The 27,572-nt window shown below is 38.6% G+C and overlaps 1 protein-coding gene across 1 annotated transcript in view; it reads left to right on the top strand.

The window, feature by feature from the left end:
- Positions 1-14,612: 14,612 nt before the first annotated feature.
- Positions 14,613-27,572, top strand: part of CHST9 (carbohydrate sulfotransferase 9) — a 54,780-nt gene continuing 41,820 nt past the window's right edge. The window contains exon 1 of the mRNA XM_026699146.2: positions 14,613-15,048. The gene's annotated coding sequence lies outside the window, so the exon portion shown is untranslated. The remainder of the gene's footprint in view (positions 15,049-27,572) is intronic.

Genomic DNA, 27,572 nt, shown 5'->3' with positions numbered 1-27,572 from the left:
TCACCCAGTCGAGCACCTGGGCGAGCGTTTGGTCTGCCTTGGTTTTGGCGGCGATGTCAAGGGCGGTGATGGGCAGGTCCAACTGGGTGATTTCAAAATGGCATTGACAGGAGCTGGGTCTTCAGCCGGAGCGGGTAAGGGCAGCGACTGGGTGCGTCAGCGTGGGATAGAGTTTTGCCGGGCGGTGGATAAGTTTGTATGAGTAGGCCGCTAGAAAAAGCGTCCACCGTGTCATCCGAGGGGAGAGGACTTGAGGTGTCTGTTTGTCGCCGGCCAGTAGGCCCAGGAGGGGTTTATGGTCGGTGACCAGTTCAAGAAGTGGCCAAAAAGGAATTCGTGAAACTTTTTCACGGCTGCAACAGCTGCTAGGGCTTCCTTGTCTATTTGGCTTAATTTCGCTCCGTGGCCGAGAGCGTCCTGGAGAAAAAGCGATGGGGGCCTCGGCGCCATTGGCGAGTCGGTGACTAAGGACCGCCCCAATTCCAAAAGGGGATGCGTCTGCTGCCAGTACTAAAGGAAGGTTGGGGTCGAATTGGATGAGCACTGCCTCTGGCGTAAGTAGTGATTTGACGGCGTTAAACGCCTGGTCTTCTTTGTGCCCCCAGTGCCATGGTGACTTTTTGTCTAGTAATCTGTGTAGGGGTTCGGCTACTGAGGCTTTATGGGGCAAAAAGGATGCATAAAAGTTTAGGAGCCCCAAGAAAGCTTGTAGCTCCGTTTTGGAGGTCGGTGTGGGAGCTTCGTGGATCGCCCTGACCTTGGACTCCAGGGGTGAATGCCAGAGGCGTCAATTTTATAACCCAGAAAGTCCACCTGTCTAGTGGCAATGGCGCATTTTTCTTTTTTAACTTGAGGCCATGCTGTCTGAACCTCTCTAACACTGCTCGCACTCTCTGGAAGAGTTGGGGTCTGTCCCTGGCCGAGACCAAGATGTCGTCAAGTAGGGTACTACACCAGGAGGCCCTGTAAAATCCGCTCCATGAGGGATTGAAAAATGCCTGGGGCAACACTTACGCCAAATTGGAGACGCTTGCATCGGAAGGCACCCTGTGAGTGACGATGGTCTGAAGTTCCGCTGTTTGGTTATCAACAGGGAACTGTTGATATGCTTGAGACATGTCCAATTTAGCAAAAATACTGCCCGGTTCGAATGTATGCAATAAATGCTGAATGACGGAGCACGGGATAGGCGCTAACTTGTAAATATTTATTGATTGTTGTCTTGTAGTCGAGCAAATTCTCAGGCTACCATCTTTTTAGGGGTGTGACAATGGCGTCTCCCACTTGGCGAAATCTGTTGGCTCAATGACCCCTTGTTTTAGTAGTTTATCCAATTCAGTGTCTAGTTTTGGTCGAATAGCAAATGGAACTCTACGTGGTTTTAATCTGATTGGGACTGCCTGGGGTCAACGGTGAACGCGAGATGGGGGTTCCATTATAACACCCCAGCTCCTCGCTGAACACATCTGCGTAGTCAGCGAATAAGGAGTCAGTGTCTGAGGTTGAGACAGCATGGACTCCTGTTAACCCTAGGCCGAGGTAGGGAAACCAATCGAGCCCCAATAAGGTGGGTAGGTTGCCGTTAACTACCACTAGAGGTAGGTGGCCTTTAAAAGCTCTAAAACTGACAAAGAACTTGCCTCTGCCGATCACGGGAATGGCCTTCCCCTGGTAGTCCTTCAGACCGAACTGGCATCTCTGAAGCCGGGTAGTAGATAGGCTGGGGTGGAGTCTCTTGAGGGTGTTCCACGAGATTATTGAGAGCGCTGACCCTGTGTCAACCTCCATGTGGCACGGTTTACCTTCTAGGGAAACGGAGAGAGAAATTTTACTAACAGAGTGGCAAGTACGCCTGGCAAGGCGGTGCGTGCGACAGTTTAATACTTGCCTCTGTGGTCCCGAGTGCGAGGACGGGGTCTTTGTGCAGCGCTTTGGGGGCTTGGCAGACTCTCGCAATGTGCCCCTCTTATGGCAGTTGTTGCAAACGGCTCCTTTAAACTTGCAGGTGGCCCCTTGATGTGATCCCCACAGGCTAGGCACAGGGTGATGTGCTTGGGTGGACCGGTGTATTCTTGTTTGGCCCCTACCTGCGACCGTCTGTCATTGGTGAGGCGATGGACATCGTTCTCATCGTTGTGGCCTTCCTCCGCTTCCACCTCTTCGGAATGGACTGGGAACGCTGCTAGCTTGGCGCTTGGGCCCTGAATTTCGGTGGCTGAGTTCGTAGCTAGCTCGGCTGCTAGGGCCTCCTCTACCGCTTGCGTGAGGTTGAGGTCTTTTTAGCTAGCAGTCGCCTCTGTAGGTTGAGATCCTTGACCCCACAAACCAATTGATCGAGGAGCATGTCCTCTAGGTATGTTCCAAACCCGCAGTGCAGGGCTGCTGTTCTGAGGGCGGCCATATATTGGTTGATGGTCTCCTTACTTGATTGCTTCCTCATTCGGAACGTGAACCTCCTGGCGATTTGTGAAGGTCTGGGAGCGTAGTGGTTTGTGAGGATCTCAAGCAACTCGGACCACGGGCGTTTTTAATTCTCTCGGCGCCACGAGTGCTGCAGCGGTATCGTAACGGTGGCTCCGCAGTAGATTAGGAAATAGGATTTTTTCCGATGCTCTCCCGCATCCGACAGGCCGACCGCATCGATGTAATGATTGAAACGGTTCTTATACGATTCCCACTTCTCTTCGTCTGGTTTAAACGCCGGGAATACTGGATTGGAACTCATGGTGTTGGAACGGCTGGGCTACCTGCGGGAGAAATCTCTCTGGGACTACGACGCTCGTGAGTTACAAGTGATATCAGCTCTGGAGAGGTTTTTGCTACCCTCTCTTTCTCTCTCTCTGGGTTACCACGTTGGCTGCTAGCCGTTGGAGGTGTCTTGATTCGCGCCAAAAAAAGTGGGCGTTAGTGACTCTCTACAGCGCTGTGCTGTGATTCCTACTGGCCCGAAATTCAAATGACACCCGTTTGAATTTCGCGCCAAATGCAGAAGCGGCTGCGGCTCGCAGCGCTTCACTTTCCCGTAGCGAGGCTAACAAGCGGCTACAGACGCTTCTAACTATTTGACTCAGACCGCTTTCTCTGGCTGCGGATCTGCGTTTGCTCTTTTTGATCGCTCGTTTCGCTAGCTGACCGCTCTCTCTGGCTGCGGATCAGCGTTTCCCTTGTTGCCAGCCGATCGCTCTCTGGGCTGTAGATCGGTGGCTAGTGACTCAGCGGTTGCAAGGTGCTTCTGGTAGCCATCCCACCCTCGTCGCCAGTGTTAGGTTTGAGCAATGAGAGGCTGAACCAGAGCATGAGTGCAACAGTACTTTATTTACAAATAAAGGGCTGACCGTGCTTGCCAAGCCTGGAACTGGCTCGCAGCAATCAGCAGCCAGTTGGACCCCGCAGCCTGCTTTTATAGCTGGCTGCTGGGGAGAACTGACCAATGGGAATGGGGGGAATAACGCCCACACAAGTGAGTGGACCTGAGTGAGAACTCCTTGAGTCCTCAGGACATAACAATCCCCAAAGCCTTTTCTCATGGCAGCATTTTGTTGTCAATGTGATTTCTCTCTCTGCAGTTTCCTTTTATGGCCAGGTCTACTGGATGAGTGTCTCAGTGGCAAAAGTCAACTCTGCTATGTTGTGGATTTTCTATTCATTCTTTTACTGTCACAACAGCTGTTTTAACCGAACTGCCTGTAGCTTCTCCACTTTTTGTCCTCCTGATCCTCCCGTTCTTCCCTTACTCCTCACTATCTTAGGCATTCTTCTTTCCTAGCCTCAGTTATTCTTTTCTCTCTCTTCCTTTCTGTCCAAAGCAGAGGCCCCTAAACATATGAGCATCCTATAGCCCAAGCAGCACTCATTCCTTTCCATCTCTTTTGTCACTTAGCCACTGGCTGGTAGATGGAAAAAGTTAAGATAATCAAAATTCTTCTAGCTTGTTAGAATATCTTATTAAAAACAAAGGAAGACCTTGCATCTTCCAGAATCTCTCTGTCGGCTTCCAAACAAGAGCAATAACAAAAGGGGTGGTGGGTTATTCCTTCCTCAGCTTTCACAGCCAAACTCTTTGGGAAGGAAGGATTCCTTTCCTCTTTTTTGTTGCAACTTTCTTTCCACAGTAAGTTGTTCATGATTTATTAGATCATGTTTCAAGAATGTTTTTAAATCAAAGGGAATCTGAAATACAGTTTCTCAAATGTTATGCAGGAGAAAGAATATCTTCTGTTCAAAGCATAATATGCTGCCAGATGTGAGCTCGTAGGGCTCCTTATTCCTGTTTATTATACTGAAAGAGTTGAACTAGGATGAATGAAACATTCTATTTTGTGACCACATGCAGGTGAACATCCTTTCTGATGAAAGATTAGAAAACCTCAAGAAAACAATGCTTATCATTTTCTTGTAGTGAGCTGCTATGAACAGAGAATAAGGAATTGTTTTGTGGACTAGAGTGATCAAAAGAAAAGAAGATTTGTTAAAATTACCTTTATATATATATCTGTATAAAACCCTAGACATTTGTTAGAAGCCCAGATGGTATTTTAAAGCATACTTCTTTAGGGATAACTTATTAATTCAAATAAAAAATGGTTGCAAAGTATAAAGAAATAAAAAAACACTGAAAGAGATATTTGTTCATAACCAAATATTTGAACATTGCATACTGATATTCCTAATGCAATTATCAAGTTAAAAGCTTTAGGCTAAATTATGGACAGTGCAAGCCTTTGTTATTTCCAGTATATAAGTAATAATATTTAATATTTTTTGTTAGACATATATGATATGTAAATAATTTTTGTTTCTTTGTAACAGAGTTTAAGTTTTTTAAAAAAAACTGTATGAAAGGTCTGAGAGTCAGTACTTTTTCAAGTACAAGCAAAGCATTTTCTATTTTACACATACAATATTACCCTTGAAAAGAAAAAAAACCTGAAGTCTCCTGGCAGTGTGAAAAGCCAAGTTATTACTGTACAGCAAAAATTCATTGTTTATTTTCTTAACATTGTTTCTTTTTTCCTTGATACCGTATGGACTTTGTTTCTTTTTAATTATAGACAAAATCAAGAAGAGAGACATTTCACTGAACATGTTAGCTGGTTTTGTACATAATATCCATTCCCTTTCCTCATTTTAAATTTGATTTTTCCCACATGGTCTAGTACAACAATCCATTATCCAAGAACAAATCATGATTGGTAATTATTATTATATTTTTCTCTTCTTTTAAAGCAGGGACTTTCAACTCATCAGTTCCTTCATGCAGTTTCAGGTTGTTCATCAACTGCAAACATTTGATTGATTGATTGATTTATGAAGTTTATTCTCCATCCATTTTACCATAGGGTAACTCTGGGCGGCTTGCGGTTACATATAAATGTAATAAGAAAATAATGTAATAAATACCACTTTACCTAACTGTGCTATGAATAATATTATTAACAAAAACAGTCATCCCTTGGAAATTCCTATCAGCTCTTGAGTATTTCCCCACCCATTGATTCTGAAGATTGCTAGTCAGCAATGTTATTTAAGGTAGCCAGATTTTGGGTAACCAGTAGCAATAAAGTCCCTGTAAGGCCACTGTGATAATTGTTCTCAGGATCTATTGGATAAAATCAATCAAATCCATTCCAAATCAGAATTCATCTATGAAGGCCCTATAGAGCTAATTGAGGCAAGTCTACTAGGAAATGGAGTCTATTATCTTGGAGGAGTTTAACCCTGACCTTGTTAATCCTGAGAAAATAGTCAGGGTTCTTGATGGTATAAGTTCAACCACTAGTGTTTTAGATCCATGCCCCTCCTGGTTTTTTAAAGTCTCCTGAAAGGTGATGTGTAGGTGGATCAATTTGATTATGAATGTATAGTAATGTTGAGACAGCAGAGGGTCCATCATCTTCTCAAAACGTTATTAGATCCACCAGAATTGATTTTTTGTCCAACCCTCCCTTTTTTTCCTGCTGTGCATGCTATCCCCCCCCCCTTTTTTTGCCTCTAGTTTTATCAAGCAGTTGATGTAAAAAAAACCAACTGATTGTAAAGGTAAGGTAAATGTTCCCTTGGACATGCATGCTAGTCATTTCTGGCTCTAGGGGGTGGTGCTCATCTTCATTACAAAACCGAAGAGCCAACGCTGTCCAAAGACATCTCTGTGGTCATGTGGCTGGCATGACTAAATGCTGAAGGCATATGGAACGCTGTTACTTTCCCACCAAAGTGGTCCCTATTTGTCTACTTGCATTTTTACATGCTTTCAAACTGCTAGGTTGGCAGAAGCTGGGACAAGTAACAGGAGCTCACTCGGTTACGCGGTGCTAGGGATTCAAACCGCCAAACTACCAACCTTTCTGATCAACAAGCTCAGAGACTTAGCCACTGAGCGTCTTAGCCACTGAGCCACCACACCCATAACTGATTGTAGACCTCACTAAATCAGTAATAATTCATAGGGACTGAGGCAGTGGTGGGATTCATTTTTTTTTACTACCGGTTCTGTGGACGTGGCTTGGTGGGCGTGGCAGGGGAAGGATATTGTAAAATCTCCAGTCAGAGACTCTGAACTACTCAAAATTTCTGCTACTGGTTCCCAGAACTGGTCAGAACCTGCTGAATACCAGCTCTGGACTGAGGCAAGATGATTGTTGATCACCTTTCCAATAAAACACTAGAAAATATGAAGCCATGCATATCCCTCATGATCTAGGCATCTGCAAGGCAGGAAGAAAAAAACCCAAATGGTGACAGTAAAATTAAAAACTCCTGTGTGGGCATTTAAGAGTGTGGCCTTGATTGTATGGATGTGAGTACCATTTTAATTTTTTTATCGACTTCTATGCAGGTCTAGTTCATAAAGCCGTAGAAGGGCTGCTCCCATTCCAAGATCAGATTGTAGAAACTGTACTCAACATTCAAATGGTTACTTGCTTTGTAGTTTGAAGAAACAGATCCAGATGGTCACTGTGTGGAATCATTTGTACAATTTCAGGGTTGTTATATACTGAAAGATTCTCAATTACGTTGTATTTTTCTCTGTAAATAAAGCAACTGGTACCCAACAGCCAAGCATCTTACTTACCAAATGCTTCCTTACTACTTTTCGCATTAAAAAATTGTTCTACAGATATTGGGCAATATAATTCAAAGATGAAAACACTTTAAAAAGTTGCACAAATACAATTGGAAGATAAAATAAACTACTATATGTTAAGAATAGGAATGGGAAAATTAAGTTGATCAAAGATGTACCAAAATATTGTAAAATATTGGAGAAAAACACAACTTTTAGTATTAATTTTGTGTGATATTGCAGCTTAAGTCCTTACTTAGATTGAAGCTTGGGATACTCTCACAGTATCTCTCAAATTATTCTATCACAGAATTGCTGAAGGGATAAAAATAGGTGATTTTTACACTGCTTGCAGGAAGATTCGGATAATACTAATTTAACTTTATCTCTAGTGTGTCATTTTCCACTTAATCTCTGTTTATATTTTTCTTAACTTCCAAAGGACTTGTAAATTCCAAGCAATGAGGATTCAGAGAGATTAGTTTCTGACTGATTTCACGTTTTCAAAGGAAGTTTTTTTTCCCCCATTACTGTTCTCCTCTGGAAAACCTTTGAATAATTAAAAACAGAGCACAGAGCCTAGTATCTAGAGAAGAAAGAGTTGATAAAATTAAGACTAGTTTTAATTATGTTACCTCAACAATCCTGTTTTAAGACTGAATATAAGCTGAAAGTTATAATATGCTATACTTTTTCATATTTATATTTATTTTATGGGAACAACCTCAAAATGAACAATACCACAGAGAATGAACTTCATTTTAAACACAGGTGGGTCTAATGAAATATTATATCAAAAATGAATTAAAACACACACAGACACAAGTTTACTTCCACAACAATCCTGTTAGGTAAATTATACTGACGGCCTATGTAACAAGTCCAGAGTCATTTAGGGGCCTCATAGCTGACCTAGCATTTGAACAGTATAATTGTTCCATTGTAATTGTTCTTTTTTTATATAAAAAAATCAATATTTACATACATGGTGTGCTGTGGGTTAATTGTGTGGCCTTTACCCCATAATAATCAATTAGTACTTTGTTGTTTGCTATGTGATTGTATCACAGCCTTCCGCATCCATGGTAGTGTATTCCAAAAGCAAAGGTACAAGTATTCTTCTTCTTTAAACTGGCACAACTACATTTCAGATGATTTAATAAAAAAACAGGTCAGCCTCCAGGCAAATATTTCATAAGAGTGCTATATCCCATAATGCAGATTGGTCATAGCTGGATTAAAGGGGGAAGGGATCTGATTTTTCCAGCTGCAGAGAATGTTTAGCTCTAGGACTAAGCTTGTGCCCATTAGATAGCCAGATACCTACATTATACTACTGAAATAGCAAGAAAATGTAAGCAACATGCACTTTAATGTGGAAAACATTCTTTAATATAAACAGATGCTCTCTTTCCTCCTTCAATTGTGATGAAGATGGAGTTGGAAGGGAGCTTGGAGCATATCTACTCCAACACTCTGTAATGTGGAAGCAAACCAATGAAAGTGGCTATCCAGATTCTTTTTAAAAACTTCCAGAGGTGGAAAACAACATTTGAGAATCACTGATAGGCCCTTCCAGTGTTGTACAGATCTTACCATCAGGAAGTTTATGCTTGCATTTAAATAAAATAGCAGAAGCTGTAACTTCAACTCATCATTTCTAATCTAGTTTATACAGCAATAGAATATAATTCCAGACCATATTACTTAAGGCATCTTTGTAGGGTGTCTGAACCCTATTATCATATCTCCCTTTACTCTTTTATTCTTGAGACCAAATTTCCCAGGTTCCTTTCAGCCTGTCCCCATAGGGTATGTCATCAAGCCCCTGTATTATTTTTATCACCTTCCTCTGAACCTTTTCTAACCTATCGATATCTTTCTGGAAATATGATGGCCAGAATGCTTAAAGCTCTTGATCTATTTGGAACACTCAGTTTTCACCAGATGAGACATGATAGCAGTCTTCCAATATTTGAGGGGCTGCCACAGAGAGGAAGGGGTCAGGCTATTTTCTAAAGCACCTGAGGGCCAGACAAGGAATAATGGGTGAAAACTGAACAAGGAGATATTTAACCTGGAAATAAGGAGAAACTTTCTGACAGTTAGAACAAGCAACTAATGGAACAGCTTGCCCTCAGAAGTTGTGGGAGAGCCATCACTTGAGACTTTCAAGAAGAGATTGTTGTCAGAAATGGTGTAGGGTCTCCTGTTTGGGCAGTGGGTTGGACTAGATGACTTATAAAGTCCCTTCCAACTCTGATTATCTGTTATTAAAAAATTGAACCCAAAAGGTACATATTTTTCTTTTATGATCATAGCTTAAATATTCTTAGGAATATATAAGGAAACTCAAATGAGAATTTTCTATAAATTCTATTAACTATTTCTGTGTGATTCTACTGGATCTAGAAAATAAAACAAATGGTCCAAAGTTTTATCAATTCCTACAGCTGACAAGATATAGTTAAATGTACATTTTATTTCAATGCATACAACAGCATTTCATGCTAATAGGACCAGTCAATTTTTATAACTTATGCAAAAATATTGGAACAATTTTCCCAAGTGATGTGTTTTTTACACTAACAACATGACTCTGTCTTACAAACTGTGCTGTGACAAAAATAGAGTTTGTCTTATTGTTGTTGTTATTGTTTCTTCCCCACTTGTTCTTGCAATGACTTTTTATAGCATCAGCCAAAGCCTTGAAGGATAAAGTCCCCATCAAGTGCTTATGAAAGGCATATGTCTTCTTTGAGGAAACAGCATTGACAGTCTCCCATTAATTTCCTATATCACACCTACCTATCCTTAGGAAATATTGAAAAAGGAGTACTTATTCCCTATTGTGTCATATAACAGAATTCCTGCTGTAGCTCTTTCAGTGTCTGCCAGAGTAAAAGGCTGATTTTCAGAAATCAAGCATCTCTTAGAAAAACAGATTTTTAAGTGAACAGTATGGCCATATAGCTACGGGTAGTTAGAGCAAAAAGACTGTAATTTATCTGGACCCAGGAGGTTCTTCTGTCCAGATCAGTGGACAAAATGACAAGAAAAACTGTCAAACTGTGTTTCCAAAACCAGCTTGGAATAATAGTAAATTTGATGACTATTTAGCACCTCTTCATTCCCTTTGATTTAAGTTCCTTATGCTTTTGGCTTGAGATGAATTAACAGCTTCCATCCATCAATTACCAATAGCAACTCATAACAAGTGACCTTTTCATACCATGTTATCTCCTTGATGTCTCTTATCTATACAGTATACTAGGCAGGATGAAAGAGAAACCAGTTTTTTAACCAGCTAATGGATCACATCCTTCCTTCTGGCTTATATTTGGCACAGAAAATTCCAGCAGGACTTATGGAAGCCTTAGACTCATAATTTCAAATTCTTGAGAACTTGTATAATATAATATTCATCATATCAAGAACCACTGAATGGGGGAAAATAGAGGCTACGCTCAAAAGAATAATAGCAATAGCATTTAGACTTATATACTGTTTCACAAGACTTTACAGCCCTGTCTAAGAGACATCATATTGCACCCAACACTCTGGATCCTCATTTTACCCACCTCGGAAGGATGGAAGGCTGAGTCAACCTTGTTGACTAGAACAAGAACTATATTTAATTAAATTCAATTCAAGATTTTTTAAAAATGAGACGCAGATTGGTCCCGCATTTGGAAAAACAAGAAATTATGTTGGTTAACTATAAACACACACACACACACACGAGTCATATATACAATGCTAATTCCTATTTGAAGGAAAATATGTAATGCTAATTCCTATTTGAATCATGACCTTGTAGCAACTAAGTACAGTATTTAAGGCTTGTTTCTACTTATGACAAATGTACTACATATGGGAATGACAATTTTTGTTGTCAGAGTTTTCTTTCTATTAGGATCCTTAGCCGAATATTTGCATCTCAAAGTAGACAAGCTGAGCCACTGTTTAACAGCACTAAGACAAGAATCATAGTTTATGAAACAAAGTGACTGGGATTATAGACCAGGTTAAGCCAAAAGTGAATAACCTGCTTCTTGTTTAATCAAACCCCTGAATGGAGAAAAGCCATGATCAGGCTTTTCATAGATTTTAATGTGTTTCTTATAACCACATTTCAGGGAGACGTTTTACACCTTGAACCCCTCTTTCCCCTCCATTTATTTTTTCTTTTATCTCCCCCACCCCTCAGCTATTTGGATAATGGAAATGTCAAAAGCAGCTTTAGAGCCCAGTTGGTCTAAATCAGGAAAATAACATTTAAAAAATGAAGAAAAATCTTCACTGCAACAATCCCAGTAAGCAGAGACAATACTTAGAAGTGATGGAAGTTATAATCTAACATCTGTCAGGTTACAGCAGCCCTTTCTATGCTTAAAAAAAATGCCACATTCAATTTTTTTCCTCTCATTTATAAAAAGCAATATGAAACTAATTTGACCTGCTGTATCCATAATATACATATAAAGTCTTTTTATTGCCAAATAATGCACTTAGTATTAGTTTCCAAGCAAACTGACCTCCATGACAGAAATTAACCTTTTCCTCCCTGAATGTTATTTTTCTGAATATATTTCATAGATGTAAAAAGAAACTCTACTCAAAATTGAGAATCAAAATTAATAACAGAGAACAAAATAAAATGTAAACTCACTTGCATTTTTCAGTGAATTCTTTCCCTTTTATTTTTCTGCATGAAACCATTGATAAATTGGGCCAGCAGACAGTGTATGTCAGGGTGTCAAACTTGATTTCATTGAGGACCGCATCAGGGTTGTGTTTGACCTTGGAGGGGGCTTTGGGGGGCGTGGCCAGGGGGGGCATGGCCAGCTCAATGTCACTTGTGTCGGGGCACCTGTGATGGCCCAAGAGCCCTCACCAGCTCTGTTTTCTCTTGCAGGAGGCCATTGCAGCTGAAAACGGAGTTCGGGGTGGGGAGTTGAGCAGCATTCCCAAGCTCTATTTTTGTAGGCAGAGGGTTGTAAGATGGAGCTCAGGGGGACATGCACGGACTCCTGAGCTCCATTTTCGCTGACAAAAGCACCATGAGCCGGTCCTTCGATGTGTATAAAGTGGCCCCATGGGCCAGATCTAAGTACCCCACAGGCCAGATTTGGCCCATGGGCCTTGAGTTAATACCCCTGGTGTCTGTGGAAGAGCAGGCATCTCACTGGAAGAGTGTGTGTCCATAAATTCTCAAGTTCTGAAACTTTGAAGAAAAGTTGCTTTCAATCAAATCTCAAGTTCTGATATCTATAAAAGAAATACTCACGCTTCTCTACCCAAATAGAATTTTGGGGTATATTTAAAAGGCAATTCACCATTGATTTTCCCAAAACATAGCCAGCCTTTATTCTACTGTCATACTCTGTAATCTTCCTTCTATGCTAGATCTTCATCTGGAAATTAATATAGTTTTTGCACTGTTTTTTTTCTTAAAAAAAAACCCTCATCCCCAGACCACTTCCTGCCCTCAAAAGATGTCGTTCTCCCCCCGCTCCAGTTTGGGAACTCTAGACAAATAATGCCTACTGAATTAACTGATCTCATATGAGAAATCTTACTACCCTAGAAGATAACTATTGTTATGGTTTTACTATGTTTGATTGCTGATTGACCTTAGTCATGAAAGTAAAGTAAACATGGAATTAGCTAAAACAAGATGTACTGTACAAGTAGCAAGAAGGCAAACATATAATTATAATTTTATGAGAATAATTGTACATTCATGTTCACTTTTCATCCCAACTGAGGACTTCAGAATAAAAGTAAACATGCATGGGAAACTGCTGTAAAGCTTTGTAATCCTAGATAGACTTGCCATAACAAGGTCACACTTGCAATAGGAAACTGGACAGAAGATGCAGTATCAGTCACTTAGGTATCCTTCTAGGTGACTGATACAGAAACAAGATCCCTCTCTGAAAAATAGCAATATAAAGTTTGAGACAACCATCTAAATACTTCATTTAATGTGGCTGTTGATGTGCATTTCTTTTTTTTCTTTTTTAAGAATGATCCTACCTTAAAAAAAGATACTCACATTTAAAATTGATATATTTAGCTTTATTCAAAGAAAGAAACATCAAGCTTTACTGAATGATAATTCCAAAACAAACAAAAAAAACCCAATATCTTTATTATAATTAATTAAAAATTAGCAAATTGTGAACAAAGCTTTATGTTTGCCTCAAGCCGTCATCAGACCGGATGTTAAGCAAGATAGATGATCTGTTGTTGACAGTTAATTTTTTGATTCTCATTTTGCACTATGCCATGGGTTGGCTTGAATTGAACTGAATTGAATCTACTGAATAAACCACAACTCAGTATTGAATATATGGGTCCATACAACATGGTAAATTTACTATAAATAGCAATAACACTTAGACTTATATACCACTTCACAGTGCTTTACAACCCTCTCTAAGCGGTTTACAGAGTCAGCATGTTGCCTACAACAATCTGGGTCCACATTTTACTGTCCTCATTTTACTGACCGATGGAAGGCTGAGTTAACCTTGACTGTTTGTGAGAATTGAACTACCCAACTGCTGGCAATTGGCAGTTAGCAGAAGTAGCTTACAGTACTGCATTCTAACCACTGCCTCACCTTGGCTGCCTAAATCAACCATATTACCTGAGGGTTTTGTTCTGTGTAAGAGTCTAGCCACCCTGATTATGCAAAAGAGTTTGAATACCTAACTGTAATCATCATGCACTAACTGGCAGATTTCTAATTGGCATATTTCTAACTATATCAACAACAAAGACGACAAAGCCATCCTTAACTCTCCTGCTTTCCATGTTTTCACTTCTTCTGCAACAAGGCTGGTACTGCATGCACCAAAGGATGATAGCTGGCAGATAAAGTCTGAGACTCACAGCCTGTCCTCAGGTTCTTCTTGCTTCTCATGACTCTTAGAGGTCTGTCTTATATGTCTAGCAACATATCTAGAACCATATCTGGACACATGGGGAGAAAACAGGGCCAATGGTCACAGCTCCAGCAGCTGCACTGGGTCAGGGCAAACAAGCAGTGGAGGAGCAAAGGCACAAAAGTTACTTGCCTTTACATCTACCGGTACTTCTTATAAGTGTGTCAGGGTGACACAGTTTTGAGGCTATGGGTCCACCCACAGGTCAATCCTTGGGCAGAGCAGGCAAAGGGATTTGGGGAGGATAGAGGGTAGAAGGTCTACTCAATAGTTAATATAGGTATGGATTAGCAGACAGGAACAGAGGGTTTCAATTTTACTGCCCTATTTCCTCCACGTTTTGCCAATGCAAAGAACTACAGGATTTCCTAGAACGGAGTCCAGCTCATTCAACAGGAATCCACCTGCAAGGATAATCTAAGGTCTGAATGTAGTGGAGGCACCCAAAGCTGGTCTTGCATTAGCTCCGTAGATCCTTTCAACTGACCAGGCAGGTGAGGCAATTGTGCCCTGCACAGTTTCCTTTCTCCAGGCTGCAAACTTAACGCTATTTCCACGCTTACGCTATTTCTCCGCCAGTCCTTTTTTTTTTTAAGGGGGTGAGAGTGGGTCAGGCCAGGGTGCGATGCGGAGAACTTTTTTTTTTTTTTTTTTGTGCGGAGAACTCAGCGCTTCTCGCAAGCCGGCCGGAGACTCCCGAAGGCAGCAGCTTGCAGAGCGGGCGGGGCAACCCATCACCACTTCGGGGAAAGGAAAAGGGCCGGGATCGCTTGGCTGGCGGGTTGGTCGAGAAGTTCGCGAGGCGGAGCTCCGCGCCGCAGCAGGCAGGCTGGGGAGTTCCACCCCGTGTCATTTAGCCGCGGGAGGCAAGCGCTCCGCAAGCAGCAGCCTCCTTCCCGGTCTGGAGGTGGGAATCTCCGCCGCGTTCCCCCTGCGAAGGAAACGCGGGGCGCCTACTAGGACGGGTGCGTGTGATACCTGGCGCTTGGTCGCCGGTCCAAGTGCCTGCTGAACTGTTCCTGGGATGAGGTAAACCTGGTGGCTGCTTGGGTTTGGCCAACATCGCTTGCCAAGAACTTTATAGGGTTACCCGAGTTGCTCAAGCAACGTCAGCAAAGCGTTTTAAATGTTGGAAATCCGCTAAATAAACTGTCTTTTTCGCTGTGAAAGTTTGAATATTAAGAAATGCTGGGTTCGTTGTTATTGAGCAAACTTTCCTCAGGTGCCTTGACACTATTGTATTGCTGTTTTCCTACTCTGCAACTGCAAAAGCTTTCCAAAAGTATTACCTGTGGAGCCAATTCAACACTATTCTTTATTATGTTATTTTCCTTTCATGGCATTATTTTTACCTACCTCTCCACCCCAAGAACAAAGTCCTTGCTTTGTTTGGATATTTTCCCACGTCATTATAGTTGTGCTTTTAAAGTTGTAGCAACGTTTCAGCAGAATCTCATCTGCCATCATCAGGCTTCTGTATTGTGTTCGTCTGTGAGTCAGACTTTCACAGGCGTTTCAGTTTTTGTGAAAGTTTTGTGAAAGTTTTGCTGTGAAAGTCTGACTCACAGACGAACACAATACAGAAGCCTGATGAGGGCAAATGACATTCTGCCTAAACGTTGCTACAACTTTAAAAGCACAACTATAATGACGTGGGAAAATACGTGGGAACAAAGCTGAATACCATACATGTAAGTACCCGCGAAAACTTAAGAAAATATATTTGTGTGGATATATATTTGGAGATTACCCATCTTGCTCACAATGACTTTTGGTGACTTAGTGGCTTTTAATGTATTTATAGTGGGCGCTTTCTAATATAGTTTTTTTTTCTATTATAAGTATGTGCGTAACACTTATTTTATTCCAAGAGAATGCAATGATTGTGCTGTTGCCAGGATTACATAAATGGAAGCTTTCCTTAAATTTAAGAATTTTAGTCGGGAATATAAAAATCCTGAGAAGCTAAGCAAAGTTTAGAATAACTCCCCCTAAAGTAGGACGTTCCCATGATACCATTGGTGACCGAAAGGTCATTGAAATTAGAGGGTACCTATTTGTAGATATTTGAGCCAAATGAAATATCTTTGTGGAATTATCAAAGTTTTTATTCAACAAACAAACGTCTTCAGATCAAAGCAGGATTAAAACTAAATAGTCAAAAAAGCAATGGCTCATTGTAAATATTGCTCACTATGCAAAGATAGAAACTGGAAAAAACCTTTCTTGGGAATTGAAATATTTACATTCTATGTAAAAATAAACTATTTTTAAATATATTGTAATCCAGTTGCTTGACACTGGCTTTAATTTTTATTTCTTTTATACTCATCTGTGTAGATAACCTAGTTGATCTCAGTGGAACTCATTTATAAATTGTCTATTGCAGTTCAGAGTTGCCTGAAAATTACTTTCAGAGATATGCTTTATTAGTCTAATGCAGCAGAAATATGAATCTCACAAAACTTTGATGACTTGAAAAAGTTATTATTGTATATCCCAAATGTGCTCCCCATCCCCCAAAATGGCAACTATACCTTTTTTAAATTTTTCTTCACCTCTGAAGAAAAATCATTTCTAACTAACTGATGGGGAAGGAAGAATTTATACTCTATTAAAAGAATTGCAAGCAAATAAAACTCAAGGCACAATGCTGGTGGAAAGGAGAGGATCCATTTATTCCCAAAACCTAAGAGGTTTGCTCTTGATGGGTAACTACAGGGAAAATGGGGTTCATAGAATTTGTTTTATAGGAGGACTGGTCCTTAGTAGTGTGAGCCTTGCGGGGAGAAGGGTAAGTGGTTTTGTAGTGTGAGATTCTGTCAAAGGTCTATCTTAATTTCCTTCTTGATGTCAATTGGTTGGCCTTTTGTTGTATAGATGGTGGTTTGGGCAACCTATTTGTGGGTGTGGGGAAGTGTGATTGAACAACTTCTTGGTCTGATACTTGGATTTGGTATTTGGTTTTGCTCTTGTTAATTGATAGTTTGCAGAAGCAATTCAACAATCTATTGTTACAAGGTATTTCCCATAGTTTCTAGTCTTGGTGGATCATGGTTTTGTGTTAAAGGTTAAGGGATAGACAAGGCAGTGATATAAAGCTAATTTGGAATGAAGAATCTCCTATGGTTATTATTATTAAAATAACACTCTTCCCCCAACTCTTTTCAGTCAGACAATCATTAACACTTTAAGAGTTGTCCAAAATACCTGGGGGTTAATCTGTGTCCTCAGAGTACCTGAGTCAAGACTGCAAACCAATGTGGAACTATCTTGGGACTGCTTAAAAGGACTGCATTGTTAACAGGAGATAGGTGCTGTGGTATCTGCCCCCTCCCCGCCACCCCACACACTACTTATCTCCTGTTTACAATGCAATCCTTGAAACTGCTTATCTTCTGCCTACAATGAAATCTTTTTAGCAGTCTCAAGACAGTTCACACTCATCTGCACTTTGATTCAGGCACTCTGAGGACACAGATTAACCCCCAGGTGGTTTCAATGACTCTCAAAGTGTTAATAACTGGCTGATTGAAAAGAGTATAAATCCTGCCTTCCCTAACAGTCAATTAGAAATGAAGAAGCTTCTTGGAGGAAAAAGTTAAATGTCTTCAACAAAAAAGAAAAAAAAAGTCCAGTTGCTATTTGGAAAAAAAGCACCTTTGGAACAAGAATGGCCTGGATGACTAAGAATCCCCATGGACATTTATTATTGTATACATTTTAATAAATATGACAAAATGGCCTTTTTCTCTCAGTAATGTCCCTTTTGTTTCTTGTCATTTCTTTCCTCTGCCATTTAGTGTTGATTGCAATAAAGAGATATGCATTACAGAAGTTTGGACCCGTTTCTTGCACAATCGTTCTAAGGGCTGTGTGAATTCAAGGACCTCACTCTCTAAACAGTTTACAAATGTCAGCATCTTGCCCCCCAAGGGTCCTCATTTTACTGACCTTGGAAGGATGGAAGGCTGAATCAACCTTGACCCAGTCAGGATCAAACTAGTGGCTGTAGGTAGAATTAGCCTGCAATATGGCATGCCTAATAGAAAATCCAGCAGTCTCGTTCAGACACTCAAGACTTGTACCCTGGCGAATTATAGTATTACCCAGCCATTATTGTGCTGATTTAAAGCCTGTCTTAATTCATCACAGGATTCTAAATTAGTAATGTGAAATGTGTTTTTTTTTCCTCTCTCATTCAAGGTCAATACTTTGAGCCCTACTTGTACCACTCCTGAGTTTTAAGAACATAAACCCATTTTTATAAGTTCAGCTGGATATATGAGCTTGCCTTCAAGGGAGATGTGCATAGAGCAGACAAAGACATTGAATATGAAACTAGAAAGTGAACAAGTTCCACTTCCTCTCATATTTTGTTTGAACATGCCATAAGAAACCTTTTGGAAAAGAGTTTATATCCAGAGACTGTAAATTAGACTAAAGCTTTCTTCTATAACAAGGAGATAGGTGTCTTAAATTGTACTGACATCTGCTGCAGTTGGAAACATTTACAAAAGCATATTATGAGCTTGTTATAAGCTAAGCAGGTATTTTTCCAGTTATAAAGTGAAAAGCAGGTGTGAAAAGAAATGTAAACAGCATTGTTTAAATATTACACATGTTAATAGTAGACAAGGCAAATTGGGAGTATTCTGTTCTGGCTACAGACTTCAATTTCTGCTCCCTAATTCCATTTGTTCAGGAGTGGATGGATTAGTAAATGGAACTGAGTATGGAGGGTTAGGGTTAGGTCCTAAATCTTCTTCCAGTGAGATGACTATCTTCTGAAGCAGACTGGGAGGGAAGCAAGTCATTCGTGTATTGTTGGTTTTAATCTAGAAGAGAGAGAAATAAGAACAGGAACCAAGCTCTTTGTCTCCTGTCTTATCTAATCTGCCTTATTTTTCTTATCTGATTCCTCTAACCCAGCATCATTGTCTAACAAATTAGAGGAACAAAGAAAAATAAAATTGTTGCAAAACAGGTTCCAGACACTTCAGTATTTGTTTACTTCAGTAAAACTAACATTTGAGTAAGAAAAAAAAACTGCAAAAGGTTGTCCTTTTTATTACATAGTTTGTTATCAAATTCCTTATTAGATTTATCTAAAAAGGTCTTCAATTTTCTCATAATTTTAAGAGAACCAATTCTGTATATTGGTTAAGTCACTGGAAATATTGAGGCCAGATTTAGGCTGTAGTCCCAGCCTAGATCTGAAACTAACTAGATGACCTTGAACTAGGCACTTTCACCTACAAAGCAGGTAATGGCAAGCCACTTACAAAATCTTGCCAAGAAAACCACAGAGACATGTCCAAGCAGATACCAGAAGTCAAGACTGACTTAAAGGCACCAAAAACAAATGATGCTCTTTCTGGTATGACATGTTGAGGCAGCCCAAAGGAATGTAAACAGTTCAAAATTAGTAAATAAGTTACTTTAAAATCAGCTAATGACATTGTTTTGAAAAGTTGTCAGTAATTGATTAATTAAAAGAAATGATTTTATTTCTAAAAGTTGCTTCTGCATAATCATGTATTTGTGTGTGTGTGTGTGTGTGTGTGTGTGTTGTTGCTATTGGCAGAATTCATCTAAAATGTAAGCGAGACTATTCTGGATATCTGTTTTAAAAAAAAGTAATAAAGGGAGCAGTTTGCACACTTGTTTTTGCTTCCTGCAGAATCAGAGAAGCGGTGGTTAACCATTTCAATATACCAGCCTTGCAGATGTGTTCTTCTCCCCATATTTCTTCGCACATTTTCAAGCAAGCAACAGTTGGAGTAAATAAAAATGGGAATGGGAAAACATAACAAGTTATTTCTTGCGTAATAGTAAATTTGGCCCTAAGTAAAGATCAAAATCAGGGACTACCTGAAACATCTGCATTATTGTTTTAAAGTATTTTGAACTATAGTTTTGGGATTCGAACCCAGCTAAAATTTAAAAAATGTATCTTGAGTCCAGGTTCTTCAGCTCTGATATACAAATATGGGGAGAACCTTTGAGATTTAGAATTTTTGGAGGCTCAAAAGTACATCAAGACTAAACATTTTTAAAGTGAAATATGTAAAAAGCATAATCCAGAAGTAAATAATGTGTCTTTGTCACATCAGTGGTCTATTAGTGACTACCAAGATCCTTCTGCAGCATCTGTATTCAGAAGGTTTCTTTGCACCCAAAAGTATTCTTAGAACCCATGTTTTGTTTGGAGGTCCACCCAGCTGCTTAGGAAAAAATGGTAAATATAAGCCAGAGCAGCATCACAGACAAATTTGGGGAGCAACAGCACAACATACTTCCTACTTAATTGTTTCTTTTAGCCAGAGAATGATAATGTGCCTATGAGCCTCATAGCCCATATCACAGCCTTCTGCCCATGGCATTCAAAAAAACTCAAACTAAGTTTAATTTGGGAGGAAGATTAAAAACATGTGTGTAGTTGCAGGTATGATCACTTTCCATTTGAGCTGCGCTGGCTACTAACTGGTTATTCAAGATGTTGGTTGTCATGAGAAAAGCTTAAATTAAGGCTTGGTTACTATGGGATCATATTTCTCCTGTTGTTTTTACTAATAAATAAGGTCTTGATGAATTGTTGTGTTCTGGATCCCAGCTGTCAAGCAATGACATCATGTGGGACATATGATCCCATTCATTCTTAGGAGCTGTGCTTGCCTTGGGGAACAGCATCTCTCTGAGGTCCATATGGCTCAAAATCTAGTAGAAATTGATAAAGCTATAAATATGATTTTTTTTCAACTGACCCTAGCCTAGGATGTAGTGATAGTTTTTCTAATGGTAGTTGGTTGGAATTAGGTCTGTTCTAGTTATTGTTTACCAGTATACGTCACGTAGTGTTAATCTTGTCTTCTTGTTAGCTTTTACTTATTATTTTTTAAACTTGAAGCTTTAATGCTTTCATGTAATTTAGAGGCCCTTTCATGATGATGTGGCAAATAGGTTGATAAATAAGTAAATAAAGTCTTATAAAAGCGCTCACTTTCTTAAATGTTGATGTTTTGCAAACTCTGAACAACAGTATCAAAAACAGATAAGATTCTAAGTAAATTGGCAAAATGTTGCACAATATGGTGTAGGAATTTGGCATCCATTCCTCTTCTAGAAAAATGAATTATCCTGGGAAATATTAAAAAGGAGAATATTTCCCCTAAAAAGAGTAGAAACTCAGAAGCAGAAACTCACCTCAGAAGTAGAAGCTCACCCCCACCTTTGTTAATGGATGGGCCATTAAGGCCTGGGCCAGAATACTTCACATAACAAATATCTCCAGGTAAAGCAATAGCAATTGCCAAAAGCCCTTTTCAGTGCATAATCATCCAGCAAGGCTCAACCAGGTCTGGAACTCAGGACAGCCTACAGAGTTGTCCCTGCATGGCCCTATGGGGATCTGACAACCAATCAGAATAGAAGCTCCAATTCAAATCCCAACAAAGGTTATAAAACTCAGGCACTCTCAGCACCTCAGCCTCTTCTTGATCTCTTCCTTCACCTTGAAGCATGTGATCATCCTTTTCACTCTAGAGCTCCAGGCCATGTGGTCCTGTCCACCATTAAACCTTCCAAACAGCCTCCATGTTTCCAGTGTCTTTTTCCCCACTTGGAACTGAATCCAGAAGGATATTTCTTCCAACAATGGCAAACTTGTAAAAAAATGGCTACTACAAGATTGTGGGCAACTAACATATACAATTAATTTATTATAACATTTTGTTTTGTTTTTTTGTGGAAAGTGAATACTGAAATAACATCAGCATTCAGTATTAAAGGCTGCTGTCCAGTGGTTTCAGTTTTTTAAAACCTTCCAGTCAAAAGAAACAACGAAATGAAAATTACCACCAAAGAGACTTAACACATACTAATTCAATTATAATCTCATAAGAAGAATCTAGGAACTATTTATGTCTGTTTCATTTATGAAGTATCTTTATACTTAGTTCTTTAACATAAATTGCTAAAATAGATTTAAAATGAATTATATGCTACTAAAATTATATGCTACTAAAATACTAAATTCAGGATGCTTGATCTAAATATTCTTACCGTATATCTTTAAGGTTTTCAAGATAGCTTATTGTACAGGTAGTTCTCAAATTATGACCCCAACTGAGCTCAAAATTTCTGTTGCTAAGTGAGACATTTGTTAAGTGAATTTTGTCCCATTTTATGACTTTTCTTGCCACAGTTGTTAGATGAATCATTGCAGTTAAGTTAGCAAAAGAGTTGCTAAGGGAATCTGGCCTCTCAACTGACTTCGCTTGTCAAAATGTCATAAAACTGATCATATGAATCCAGGGCACAGTAACTATCATAAAAAATGAGTTACTTGCCAAGTGAGTGAATTTTGAGCACATGGCCATGGGGATGCTACAACAGTTGTAAGTATGAAAAATGATCATAAGTTTCTTATAATTTTCTTTCCAAGAATTAAAATTTCATTTCATATGGCACTTATATTGAGATAGATTTACACTACATTGTGTTATTGGCCCTTGTCTGACCCTTCACTAAATGTTCGGCTTCAAAATACTTTTTTTTTCTATTCTGATATGACTCACCTACCACTAATCTTCTGGTTGCAAGATATGGAGTTTGGAAGGTAAAAATAAGGTAGCTAGATTGAACATTAAAATAGTACAGCTATTTAAAATTTTAAATAAATAAATAAGTAAGTAAGACCATCCTGAAGCTTTTAAGATTTCATTTCAGTTTTCTGCTCCAAAGCATGGTTTTTACTATTCTTTTAGGATCTACAAAAGTGATCACTTTTGTTGTTACCAGACCAATGCATTTCACAAAATAAAAAGAAACATGTGATACCTAATCTTTCTACTGCAACCGTGTGCATAATTGCTTAGAAGTAAGCTCCACTGATCACAAATGAGAATTTTTGAAGAAGCATGCATAAAATTGGTCCTTTGTTTTGTAAAACCATTTGTTTTAGCTAAACTAAGTTTGCCTATAATTGCCTCAATTAAATGAAAATTATTGTCTTAGCTGGTGGCTTTTAGATTTTTGTCTCTGTACTACTTTCTGCTCTGTTGGTTTTACATTGTGCCAAAGGTTATAGGCTAAATCAAAGTGTGTCAATATTAACAATGTTAATAATACAGCACTTTTCTTCTGTATATTAAAGTGTTAACGGAAAGCCTTTCTTTCTACATTGAATATTTCAACTCATACGTATTGTCTAAATAGCCAGTATTCTCTAATGAGATGGTGTGGAAAAATAAAAAGAACAAATTCCAAAAATGCTTTGGCAAGCTCTTCTTAATTTTGTGTATGTTTAATACAGGTTCTCCTCAACTTACAACAGTTTGTTTAGTGACTGAAGTTACAAGAACACTGAAAGAAAGTGAATAATAGCTATTTTTCATACAACCGTTGCAGCATTTCCACCATCATGCAATCAAAATTCAGGCACTTGGCAAATGACTCATATTTGTGACCTTTTGGGAAGTGAAATCAATGGGATAGCCAGGTTCATCCAACAATCATATTACTGGTATTAACTTAACAATTGAAGTGATTCACTTAACAACTGTGGCAAGAAAGGTCATAAGATGGGGTAAAACTCACTTAACAACTGTCTCACGTAGCAACAGGAATTTGGGGCTCAATGCTTTGGATGGTCACAAATATGCCTAATAGAAATAATACCTTAAATATGGGGTTTCGTTTGCATGCTGAATTTTTGAATGAATTTTGTCAATGGCAAACTATCCTGAGATGAAGTAATTTGTTATTGGTCCATTTGTTCAGGAAAAAAAAAAAAACCCAGTGTTTTCTGTAGAAAGGTTTCATGCAGCAGGAACCACCCTGTCTATAGAGCTGACTTTCACCTTCTTGTCATTTTGAGTTGCAAAACATAGCAACTGTAATTTATACCTAAAATAAATAATCAAAACCTAATGATTCTCTAAATTATAAATTAGAAAACCACAGTTCTATCTATTTTGCATTTATACATAGGGTGAATCCCTGACTGATTGAACTGATTGACGATAGACATTTGAGGATTTGTGGCACAGAAAGTGATATACTTTAGTCTATTCCTAAGCAGGATGCTAAGGACATAAAAGAATTCTTACACAGTGCTTTAATAGAAGAGTCAACCCCTGACTTCCGGTTTGAAGGGCTTCGGCGACAGACAGGAATCCACGATCGTGCGCGGTTTCTGCCTGGGCTCGCCACTGGAGCGCCCCGAGCTGGCTGGTTTCGGGGCTAAGCCACCCCGTAGAGGTGGTGAAGAGGGGGGAGATCGCCAGCAAGGTCAATGAGAGCCGCATCTCTCCTCCTCAGCTGGCCAAACTCCCTTTCCTGAAGGCGGTAGGAACGGTGGTCAGAAATGGCCACCTCAAAGAAGAACTCAACCAGAAAAGAATGTGCAGGAGGAAGATAAGAAGTGAAAGTTTTGGCTGACTGGGTTAAGTCGAAAAAGCAACAACTAAGGTACCCTGGAATTTAAATTTTACAAAAGATAATATCGCTCCCAAAGAAGAGTTGGAAGCAGCGAAAGAAAGTGAAAAGGGAAAGGTTTGGCTTTTTTTTCTTCTCTCTCCTTCCTTACACTGACAACTAAGAGACCTAAATAAGAAATTGGAAAAATCCGCTTTGGCATCAATAGGCAATTAAGCTGAAAATATAACTAAATGCCAAAGGGACAATAAAGATTTCTGGATATTAAAAACTTTTTCTTCTATAAGCAGGAAGGGAGAGAAAAAGAATAAGGGCAGGATCTGGAAGAGGGAGGACTGCCTGGACTTCAAAAGAATCTAAAGTAAAATTTCAATAAGACTTCTAAAAGATACATCTTAACTGAAACTTTGCAACTAAATAGTAACCCCAGGAAGAGAAAGTGAAAAAAAGAGAAAGTGTAAAAAGAAACAGCTCGTGTGTGTTTGAATTGCTTGGTGACTTTTGGATTTTTGGTTATTATATTTGAATGACTAAAACTAATTGGGTGGTTGTTTAAATTTTTTTACAATGGCATCACTTTTGGATGAATTGAAAATGGAACTTAAAAAAATACAAAGAAGATGCACAAGAAGGGAAGGGCTCTTTTGGCTTCATTTTTCAATTCTTAGAAATGGAGATCTGGAACTATGAGAAACAACAAGAAAAGACTGCAAAACAAGAAGACTGGGACAAAGAAGAAGCCATCTTTAATGAACAAGTAACTATATGTGGGGAAGAAAAAGGAAAGGGGAGAAAGAGAATGGAGAACTTAAGACTTAAAAAAACAACCAAAGAAAATAAAAATAATTTGAAAAATAAATATAATGTTGGAAGGCAACGGAAAAGGGGAATACAGAAGAGGGAAATAGAGGTAGAGAGACAAAGGGGTAAAAAGGGGAGAGAGAAGAAGAGAGGGAAGACAGAAAGGAAAAGAAGTTACAAAGGTCCGGAGCAAGATATAAAGAAACAGGACCTACTTAGAGATAATGGGTGAAAATCTAACTGAAAAAGGGATTCTGTAAAGGTACATAAGATTGTATTGTTATATTTGTAATAGAAATAACTTTAGAAAATTGGAAACAACATATGATTAAAAAGAGGGATAAAATAGTTAGTGTAATTTAGTGAAATGATTGTGAATAAAATAAATGAAATAAAATAAATGAGAAAATTCAATTAGGAAGGAATGGGAACATTTTAATCAGTCAATGTTTTATAAAATATAAGTAAAGGGGGGGGATTAACTATGGAAAGTTCATAATTGTTCCCATAGAAGTATATTTATTTGAATAGTAACGTGCAAGATTTTAATGAATATTAATATTAATGATAGAATTAAATTGGAATGGATTGTTGTTTTAATTATATATATTTATAATTTTTTTCTTTTTTTAAGAATACAGTGTGTAGTTTAAGAATGTACCAAGCAGAATCCGAATGGAAGTTATGTATTATATTGAGTGTTATAATTTTAGGGGAAAGATATAAAGGCGTCATACTCCAATCAGTAACTACAGGAGAAATTGTGTTTAATGAGAAAAGATAATAGACAATTGAAACAGGACAGACAAAAATATAAATACAATGATTTGAATTGAGATGAAATAAATAAAATAAAATTAAGAAAATTAAAAGAGGGGAGAAGCTACGTAGAAAATGTAAAATAGTAATAAGATATGGAATAGAATATAAAAATGAGCATGAACCTGAATTTGCGTCTGTACGAAGAAATGTAACCCGGGATTATGCTGCTTTCAAAAAAGATGTTTTACTTGTATTTCTTTTCTTTTTGTGAAAACTCAAATAAAACTTACAAAAAAAAAATAGAACAGTCAATCCCTGCTATGTTTGACACAGAAGGCAATGATCTATCTTGGTGTGATAGTCATGGATTTAATGAGGCTTATAAGCACAGGCTGTAGATCAGAAATCATTGTGTTAACTGCTCAGATTAATCAAGGTGACACTTGCAGAAATCTTATATAGAATAACAGATGCAAAACTGCATCTAATGTGCAGATAGTTTGAGCTTGAAGTGCACAACTCTTAATTAAAACTTAACACAACAGAATTTCAAATACCATATATTTTAATCAGGATTACTGCCAAACTTCTAAAATGGAAATTGCCCTAAGTTCATTACTGTTCCAAAATGACATAGTATTTTACAATAGCTATATGCAGTAAAATCTGAACTACTTAAGTCAAAACTTTTGCTTGTTGATCTGAAAATGCTTAAGGATCATTAACAGTTTTTGCCAACAATTGTTCTGTCAAGAGTATCATATCCCAAGAATAATGCTGTCTATATTGTTCTTATGATAGCCCATTTGGGCAAGGTTATTGGAGAACAGCACCAAAAACTAGCAAAGTTTCAGAGAAGCAAGAGAAGTGTAAGCCATAAACTAGCTTTAAAAATGAAAAATTAATAAAGTAGTAAAATAATCAGCATGTTTTATAAAAACCTTACTTTGAAATGGCAAAAAACAATCCTATATAAAAAAGAAGCAAATAATAAAACAGGTGGTTTATTTTCTATACATAGTAGTTACTAACTATAATTCAACATGATTTTTTTTTAAATGTACCATTTGGAGGCTTTATTAATTTGTGCCAAGCTTTTTTTACCATTGAAGTTTGTGGAGAAAACCTCTCTGCATGAGGACCTATTTAACATTGTTCTATATCCCATGAAACATTGGCTAAGAAGCTTGAGTGCAGAGTACAGAACAAAGAAAATCAAGAAAGTTGCTTTTAAAAAAAATCCAAAGGCCCATTCAGGGCTAATTGTATACACTTTTAGATCCCGTCCATTATGTATGTGAATACAAATTAAAGTTCACAAGCCATTAAAATAAAGGATAAAATTTAGCTGACAACAATTTCCTTCAAAATCCAAAAGATTGTCAGGGCAAAGATCATCATTGATGTTGCTTTAGCTTCACAAATCTATTCGAGCACCCTAGCATTTCCCAGCTTTAGGGCCTCTTATGTCAAGGATAATGTCTATCATTCTAAAGAATATGATTAAGGGTGGCATGAATTCTATGCATACCTTGGGACTAGAAGTTGTT

Source organism: Pseudonaja textilis, chromosome 3 (genome assembly GCF_049901715.1).
Source record: "Pseudonaja textilis isolate UNSWEBS1 chromosome 3, rPseTex1.2, whole genome shotgun sequence".
Classification (NCBI taxonomy): Eukaryota; Metazoa; Chordata; class Lepidosauria; order Squamata; family Elapidae; genus Pseudonaja; species Pseudonaja textilis.
This window is presented reverse-complemented; position numbering and strand designations above follow the sequence as displayed.